Source organism: Pinus tabuliformis, chromosome J (assembly GCF_031772625.1).
Source record: "Pinus tabuliformis cultivar Carrire ecotype Pingquan chromosome J, CPIR1, whole genome shotgun sequence".
Lineage (NCBI taxonomy): Eukaryota > Viridiplantae > Streptophyta > Pinopsida > Pinales > Pinaceae > Pinus > Pinus tabuliformis.
In genome coordinates, this window is record NC_142295.1 from 616,400,978 (window position 1) to 616,410,758 (window position 9,781).

The 9,781-nt window shown below is 36.4% G+C and overlaps 1 pseudogene; it reads right to left on the reverse strand.

Annotated features, from left to right (window-relative positions):
* Positions 1-8,185: 8,185 nt before the first annotated feature.
* LOC149228461 (uncharacterized) lies at positions 8,186-9,545 on the reverse strand (annotated as a pseudogene).
* Positions 9,546-9,781: the final 236 nt, after the last annotated feature.

Here is a 9,781-nt window from a genome sequence, read left to right on the forward strand (position 1 = left end):
GGAACAGAAAATTCCGGTCTGGGAGCGTCAGGGATTTTATCGTAGATTGTGCCAGACTGAGTATAAATCAAGTCCAAATATTGTGCACTAGCAATAACTTGTTCTTCAGTGACGACTCCTCCCTTTGCCACATCTTCTGTAATGGAAGGTAATAATGACTTAATAAACCATTCAGCTAAAAGCTGATCATGAACATATTTTTTTACCATTCTACGACGATGTCGCCACTCATGAATATGATCAGATATGTGAGTGGCCGTCGTTTGTTTGAAATTGGTAAGAAGTTATGTTCCCGTTTCGTACCTAATGGGTAACTGAAAATGGGTTAAAAAGGTTGTGGCTAGGGAACTGAAGTTATCAAACGAAGCCTTTGGTAATTCGATATACCATTTTTCTGCCGGACCAGTTAACGTTCTTTGAAAAAGGCGAAGCCTAATCAAATCATTGTTTAGGGTGTTTGATGAACACCACAGATGAAAGGTCATCACATGATTCGATGGGTCCTCACCCGGATTTCCATTAAATTGAGGAATATCTGACGGAAGTTTATGTGGAATTGTTTGCCACCAAGGGACATAAGCAATTGGATCATTCATCAGCCGGTTTAGATCTAGTAATTCTAGAGTTGCTACAAAGGGAAACTGTTGATTCAGGTTAGGCGAAGCATACCCAGGATAAGATGGAATCGCTTGAGCAGTGGGTCTTTGCATACCAGCATAATGTATTTGATGCTGGTAACTTTGATAAGGTTGATGGGCATAACCATTATAGTATGGTTGTTGATAACTGCTTTGGAAATGCGGTTGCCCAATACTTACAAAGACTTGTTGCTCAGGTCCTTGATATGATTGCTAGAATTGCGGTTGTTGAGATTGAACCAGCCATGGTTGTTGGACCATTTTCTGTTGTCCAATACTGGATGATTGACCAAGATGAGAAGTCACAGTACTTGTTTGAGCCTGAGTCACTCCAGATATGGAGGCACTAACCTGAGGTTGTGATTGAATCGCTGAGACGAGAGGCTGTTGTATTGCAACCTGAGAAACTTGGGGTTGACATACAACAGGTAGCACTTGTACTTGTGATGTAGTGACCATAGCAGGTATAGTGGGAATATTCGACACAGGGTGGACTGGTTGCATTGAATATACAACCCTTGGTTGCTGAGGTAGTATTGGTACCCAACCGCCGGATGTAATTCCAGTTTGACCTGAACTTTGTTGTAAACTCCCATATGGTTGTTCTTCAGGAGGGAACAATGAAAAGGAATACTGCCCCCCATATGGCGGAAATCCAATACTTAAAGGGTAGATTGGCCTTTGAAGACACATTGGATCAAATTGTTGAGTTTCAACATAAGAAATACCAGATGATAATCCGGATGAAGAAATAGGAACTGACCATGTCGTCGAAACAGTCCCTAATTGGACTCCAACTTGTTGTTGATAACTTGGCAGGACAGATGGTATACCAGCGAACATTGTTGGAGTAGCAGCAGGAGGTTCTGTTGCTGCTGCGTCAGATGACACAGTCCTGGATGTCGACGGTTGTTAAGACATATCTAGTCTATCCAAAAGATTTCCTAGTGATTCTACAAGAACTTGTGATGAAGGGAGACTAAATTCTAAGACCAACGAGGGAACAACGACATTATTCTGATTAAAATAAATTTTATATGCTTTGACACAACTTGTTTTTAAAATTTGTAAGAGTTGAGAAAAAACAAAAGATGACTCTAGTCGCCTTCGATTTTTAATGAGCTTGAAGTGACAAGTGCTTAGATGCACCTTTTCCTTTAAGGAGTCTGAAAAGGAATGAAAGAGACTACTCTGGAAATCTAGACAGAGGGATTACCAAACCAATCACAAAACTGCAGAATACTTTTTACGATATGGCAGTCAATCTTCCCGAATGCTGTGTTCAGTCCATTGCGATCTATAGGGCGGCAGACACGACTTCCTATGGATAAAGGATAAAGCCTATTGTGGTCTCCCAATATATACTCGACGGTACGTGGGAGCACAAGTCTGTACTGGCACTTATCGTCTCAAAGTGGAGGAATCACCCAACCAGCAATGAAAACAACAGTTACCAGGCTTTACGACGCTGGAATACATCTCTAGCCTAGACTTCTAAATGTTGTGCGTTAGGTTCCAAAGCATTTTTAGATTCATTAAATTTATTTTATAGTTGATCTTGCTTAAGAAATTTGCCTTTCAGGTTCACCACGTGATGTAGATATACAATTTCCTAAAATGCAATCTAAGATGATAAACAATCGTTTAATCTTCTTTTTGCAATGAAAATCCCAGCTACTAAGGAAAGAGAGATGATATTCTTTCAAAATAGAGCAGAGAGCACACACTATATGCACTGTCCTAAATCAAACCAACAAACAGTCTAAATGCAAATGCACATGCATGTATTTGTTTTCAGCCTTCTTAATGTGTGAATGATAAAAAGAAAGCTAAGCACAAATCTGAATTATTTTTCAAAGCGACATTACTAACAAGTTTCTTTTCAAGACAAAATGAAGACAATGATGACACTTTGTGATTTGGAATTGAAAACTTGCTTTCGACACTTGAAAAACTATTAATTCAAATCAAATACAAGAGTAACAGTGTAATCGACTATCAAGAACAATCAGATTCTCTTCTATGACTGAAAACGACACTTGCGACACTTCCAAATCAAGAAACGACAGTTCAATTACGCTACTTCTTTGTAAAAGAGAACTGAAAATGGATCACAATACATAAAAACATTTACAATTCTTTGCACAATAGAGGTGGAATAATGGCAAAGAAGGGGGTTTCCAACAGAGGTATACTAACTACAGACAGCAAAACTCCTGAATAGAGCTGAAAAGAGTGAAAAAACCAAAGTCTGCAGGTAAAATTAGCCCTTTCTGATCAACGCACCTATTACATAGGGATTCCAGTATGCATCCCACCTACAGCACACGAGAAGTGCGATGCATACTGAGATCCTTGAAGAGAGGGTGCGATGGTACAGTGCGAGAGTTTTGATCCAGTTCTTGATCACAGTTTGCAGCACAGTTCAAGGATTTAGGCCGAGCAAGTGGTCATCAGTAAATAAATCACAGGGGTAGATCTAAGGAGGTCACTTTTAGAGAGCTTGTAAATCGATTGTTTAGTTCATAAAAAAAACCCAAAGATAGACTGAAGCAACATTGATCTACTTTGCACTTGCATAGCAAATGCAGTTCGAAGTCTAGATGGCTTGACTTCAGGCTCCGTCTGTAAGTTTATAAAGCAAACAAATATAGACAAACAAACAATCTATTCGCTCCCCAGCGGAGTCGCCATTTTGTTATCAGGAAATCTAGTGTCTATGCAGAGGTGCTAGTCCCACTAAGGTTGGTAGCTATCTTAGAAACAAACAAACTAAAACCACTTTTGTTTTCCTTTATGAGAGATAGATAAGAGAGGAAAGAAGGAGACCAACCTTTGTCTTGCACTTGGTTCCTTGCTTGATTCCTCTCCCTTCTGATAGACCTTTGCCACTTGCTTCCTCATTTACCCAGCTTCAAAGAGTACCTATAGAATCAAAGCAGCATAACACTATCCAAGAACAAAGATCTACTGTCATAAACAATATAGGACCAGATATATATTTACCACACAAATGCATATATCATCAATCATACAAGAATGTGGAGGAAAACTCGAATAGCTTTATTAAAAATCAAGAATAGCAAAGAGGATTACAACCAATTGTTCTGACTACAGCGTCATCCTCTCAGCAAGAAAGCCCTTCTTCACCTCATGAAAAGCTTAGATCACCCAACACTATGATGTTATACCAAGAAACCAGCAACACTTCCTTACAAGATACAAAATTCTAGCCTCTAACCCCCGGATCTCTGCGATGAGAGATCTATATATAGATATTTGTAGAGGTGTGAGTTAACTCTGGGTTTTTGATTAGTGTCTTCTCTGTTATAGTTCTTGATTTTACTTGGAGATCTCATTGATCTCTTACTCATCCTTGGGCAATTCTAAGAGGCAAGTGTCACAGGAGAAGTTTCTAGAAGATTCCATGATCATCCACCTCGCAAACTGTCTCTACCACTTGCCTATTCTCGTCCATCGTACCCTATAGAAGGGCTTTTCAGTATGCATCACACCTCCTGTGTGCATTTAGGTGGGATGCATCGCACCCTCAGCATTGAGCAATCAGTATGGTCCAGTTTTGACCATTTCTGAGTAGTTTTTCGTGGAGAACTTCTGGGAGATGATGTAATCAGTTGACCTTGTTCTTTTAGGGGTTGGAACAAAAATTTTAGGGACTTAGGAGCCCTTGGTTTATGGACATATTTGATTGGGGTTGCAGTGCCCAAAAATGTCTATAACACATATGTTCTAGAACTTATTTAAGTATTCAAAGTTGTGCTAAATATAGCATTTTCCTTTGATGCAGCAGCATAAAAAATGCTCACAAAGGAAGTCATGAAATCCTTAAAGTTATTGTGCGCTCACAAGGAAATGAAGGCACGATTTCTCAAAAAGCCTAGCTTGTATTTGACATGTGTTTGAATAGTGAAGATAATGAAAAAATATTTTATTCAATATGACATCTTATTGTAAATCAAGTCTGTCACTAGGCTCACATGGTTCAAATGTTATTTTTTTCTCAGCATCATGGGAAATTTATGTCTATCTTGTGTAACAGAGGACTTGGAAATGTTTTAACCATATTCTTGGGGAAACTTATGAAATGGTCAACCTTGGAGGGATAACATTTATCACAGAGTAGGTGCTTGGGGCTTTATTTGTTCTCAAAGGTGTTAGTTATCTTGAAAAGACTTCTAGGTTGGTCTGGATGATTAGGTATCTCTTGATGTGGTATACAATTCTCTTTTTTTCAAATCTCATTACTTCCTAGAATTTGTTAATTCAAGGGATACAAATTTTTTTCTAGTTAAATAGGTTAGCCACCATCCTCTAATGGGCCTAGCCTATGCAAAAAACATACATTTTTCATACATTCTGTCCTCAAGTAAAAACAAAGTTTCTTGGCAACTGTTTGGTATTTATCCACCTGGAAGATCACTTCTCAGAAATATTTTTCTCTCTTTTCTGATTAGATAACCGTCCTTTTAGATATATGTATCATGCATGTTTGTAAATTGGTTGTTTCTGTTGACTAGCAGTGGTATTTCTTTTGTTTAATTTTAATTTTTAATTTTTATTCTATAATGCATTTCTTGGGAAAATCCATTGGCTACTTCCCCCGATTCTGAGGATGATGCCTAGGGTAAGCCAGATTCTATAAAATCTTGGAGCTTTGTCATGTCACTTAGGAGAAGAGAACCTAGGTGGGAAGTATAACCTTCTACCATGCAACCACTTGGGCTAGAACCAATCAACAATTGGAAGTGGTATTTTTCTTTATTTTTGGTTTTTAATAAATAAAATACCTTGATTCTAGCTTTATTTTCCATTTTTGTATTCAGCTACAAAATTTTCCTTAAGGTTGTTGCTTGGGTGAAATTCAAACATGGTATTTTTTTGTAAAAATTTCTAAAAGTCTTGGAAATACATGATAGAGTTATTAAGTCCACTAAGCTTATTTCTTTGCAAATAACTTTATAGCTTTTCTTGAGTATGGCTTAAATTGTCTAAAGGATAGCATAACCATATAGAAGGAGAATTTTCATGTATACAAGCTTGATTTTGTTTATATTATTCAAGGCATAGTCAGTTGCAGGAAATGCTCTATGTACTTCTCTTGATCTCAAGCTCCATCATTCTAGAATATCTCTTGTCATTTGAAAATCATATAAGAGAACTTGTTTGACCAATGACAAAGTCAAAAAAACATTTCTTTGTTTCACTGTGATATTAAAAAGGTGATATTCTCATGAAAATTTATATTTGCAATCTCTTTTAGTTATAAAAATTTTGAGTTGTATTTTCAAGCCAACTATTTTGTTCTAGAAGGGAAAAATTTAATCATAAGTTGAGTTTCTCTCTACAATGTTAACTATAATGACATTCATTTAAAAACAAAATCATAATATTGCTTTAGATTGGAGATAACCTCCAAAGGGCTATGCAACACTCCAAGAGGCCATTTAACGGATAATTTTTGCATTACACTTTGGAGGCAATGAATATCTTATTTGAATTGACTTGGACAATTGGTGTTTGTTTGCAACCTATGATTTTTATGGTGATAAAACTTGCTAATTTGTGTATGCATGGGTTTTTCAGGATGTTTGGTGCTAAAGAAATCTAGAGAGATCTAGATTTGGTGCTACCTCCATCTAAATTTCATAACCTAATTTTTCAACGAACTTAGATTGATTGACTAGGTGAGATGGTGTTACAAATTTGACTATAGGAGATAAAGTGTTGCTGTACTTTCAACCTTATGGTTGGTTTGGGCATGAAAATCAATCCTCTTTAGTTTTCACTTTCTTTATCTATAAAGAATTGAAAGTAAGAAGTGATTTTTAATATTTTCTACATATTGGTGTTGTCATATTACAACGGTATTTACTATTTATTGATTATGCAAAAGGTATTCCAAGTCTATAATACTTCTAGAGCTCTGTACATTTGTTAGTCTTGATATGATATTATTGAATCTACTTAGTTATTAGAGGACTTTTTGGGAAGATACCTACTTGTTGTAATCTATATTTAGTATTTAATTTTCAGAGCCTAGGTGGGAACATAAGTATTTTCCATGCTAAAATTATCTTTCCTATCATAATATATAAGTTTCAGGGATTTGGAACATGCCCTAACACGCATGGACACCTAATAAGTGTAATAAGTGTGGAGCTATGTTTGAACCTGAAGTCAGACGAGGTAAAAACAATATCAAATTCACACCCTAAAATGAGGCATATGTTACAATGGCCCAGTGTTGAGGCCTCCACAAATAAACACTATGACTACAACATAAAATGGAAACAAATATTATGTTACAAGTTGTACATATGAGATGCTCATTCTCAACAGACTAGATCACAAACCACCTCTTCAATCAACTCATTGAAGATTAAACTATCAACTTCAATGCCCACTGTTTCAATATCATCCTACATTTTTGGTCATGTCAATTCTATTGAGATCCTTTGCTACAATATTCTCAAATGTACACTAAAATTCATATTGTAGGTAAAGGTAATAGGAAATTTTCCTACATGCCTCTTCCAGCAACTGCTTACCAACATGCATGTGAAAAACACTCTTTTTTTTATTGTCTTACCCATGGATGAGCATTAATGAATGGAGCTAGAATTTCCAACAACACTTCATTTATGTAGCAAAAAAGGAGACATTTTTCTGATTTTCTCTCATGAATTCCACTGTCATAGATGGAACATAAGTGGCTCAGTTCAGTATCAAGTTCCTTTGTTTGAAATTACATGTCATCGTTGTAACATTCTTCTAATTTCTCATATAGAGAGGGGTCCAATGGATGAGTTGACGAGTACCATTGTGCAAAAATCATGTCAGCATTCCCAAAGAAACCACTAGCCATGAGTACTTTGTGAGGTACAACAAATCAACATGTCTCTCTCTTGGATGTGAAATCTCATTTAATAGCACAAATCCTATATCTACATTCTTATTTATAGAAACTGGAAATCCTAACAAAGGTGAACCTTTAGTCTCAGATTGTAAGTTGCATTGCTTTTCATCATCAATGTTATTTTTTTCAGTATTGAGGTCCTCCAACTCTAATATTTGCTGCAATAAAACATCTCTAGATGCATGACTTGGTTTTCTAGGGCCATGAAACTTGAGAAGGTCAAGGCATAAATGCAATTCTAAAAAAAACCATGCAAATAAAAAATATTGTGTCAATTCAAAAAACATTATGCCCATATCGAAAAAAATAGCAGATGAACATGTGATCTAAACTAATTGGACCCCTAAATCTCAACCCCTCATTGTGAAGAGCAACATCCTCAGCCACCGAACTTTCATATTTGAACTTATTTCTTTGAAACCCCTGTGGCTAGGAGTTTCTTCTTTGATAGGAAAGTCCATATCTGATACTGGACTTGGACATCCACCTTTTGTTTTGGTTTTTTTCGAGTCACATGATTCATTTCCAGGAACTTCATCTATTGCACAACAAGATGGAACACCCAACAAATCTCTAGGTAAAATTTCCTAGAATACATATACGAGTCAGATCATTCAAGAAAATAAACCTGATAGTTCAAGTGGAAATCATAAAATGCATAGACAATGTGTAGAGTCAAACAGAACAATGGAATGCTTCTTACACCTATCATGTAGTCAACACCAATACCAGACAATGTTTCATTCTCTATTGTTGCAGGGACCAAAATTGATGCTTCAAGAACACATTCTTCAAATCCTTTCTCATCTACAGGTGAGACTTTATGTATGTTGCATGTGCTCTGCAATTGTTCTGTTTCCATGTTTGGAACATCTCTTGATTGTGGAGGAGTTTTCTACTGTGATACAACCGAGAGATTAGATAATCTCTCCTTGAGAATTCTTGATTCAAAATGATCTTTGGGCACTAAATCATATCCCTTATCCAAGTGAATTTCAAGATAATTGTTTGATTGCAAGGTACACAAAGAATCCATTTTCTTGCTGCTTGACCTCCACTTTCTCAGCAGAAATCTACCTTTCAAATTTAAAACTTTAGCTTTAAACCTAGATATTTTGCTCCTATATTTTATTTATTCCATAGGTAGGGTGTCACCTCATATGTCACAGTCAATTCCATTTTCAGTTGCCTTGTTATCACAAGAAGCATTACCATTCTTCCCAACACTACCCCTCTCAAAACTTGTGGCAGATACTGGAAGAGACTGGGATCTCAACAGGCTACTGGGTGAAATATCTATTTTATTATCCATATTTTTGTTGTTTAATTATATCCATCCCACTCTACATGCCTGTCCCATCTACTAGTCCTTTTAATCTTGATAATTGGTTCATGCATATCACAAAAGGATTCATAACATTCCTCATCACTCACGTTAGCTCTATTATTTTGTTGGTATCTTTTTGACCGATACACTTGTTTATTTTCATCAAGAAAAGCAAGGAGTTTCCCTAAGGAATCTTGAATTTGTTTGTTGTGTTGCTTCTCTTCATGCCCTTGAGCAACTCTCGACCTTTTTGAAATTGTCTTCGCAACTGCTTTGTTTCCATATTCAGGTGAATCAGAAGGTTTGCAAGGGGAAGATGACAAGGATGAGCCTAACTTGGTTTTGTAATCCCATGAATATTTGGTACTAGAGGTGGAATATTCTAGGGAAGTATTAATGCACACATATGGAGAAGTATTTTTCAACCTGTTTGGTGAACATTTTTTTTAGAAAAACCCATCAGAGTTGGAACTTAAACCAAACTAGATGAATCATTTTTCATATCTCTCGTCGCATTTTCATTGCCTTTACTTGTAATCTGTCAGGCGATTTTCCTTGGATGCTTAGGAACATCATCAATTTCATCCAAGACAACTTCTTTATTAATCCTTGACTCATATCTTCTCTTCTCCAAAAAACCCATTTGTACTAACAACTGAAAAAGGTTACAGTCATCCTTATATCTAGAGCATTCCTTAAAAAACTCCATTCATATAGTATTAAATTACCCTTGTATCCCTTAGGCATGGAGCACTTTACTTCTTATTGACTCTTTGACATTGGAGAATATGCCAACTACCTTGAATCCCTTAAAGCTTGGGTATTCTTCTTCATGTTAACCAACTCCTCATAAAAAGGATCTTAAGTGCAAGCTATAGC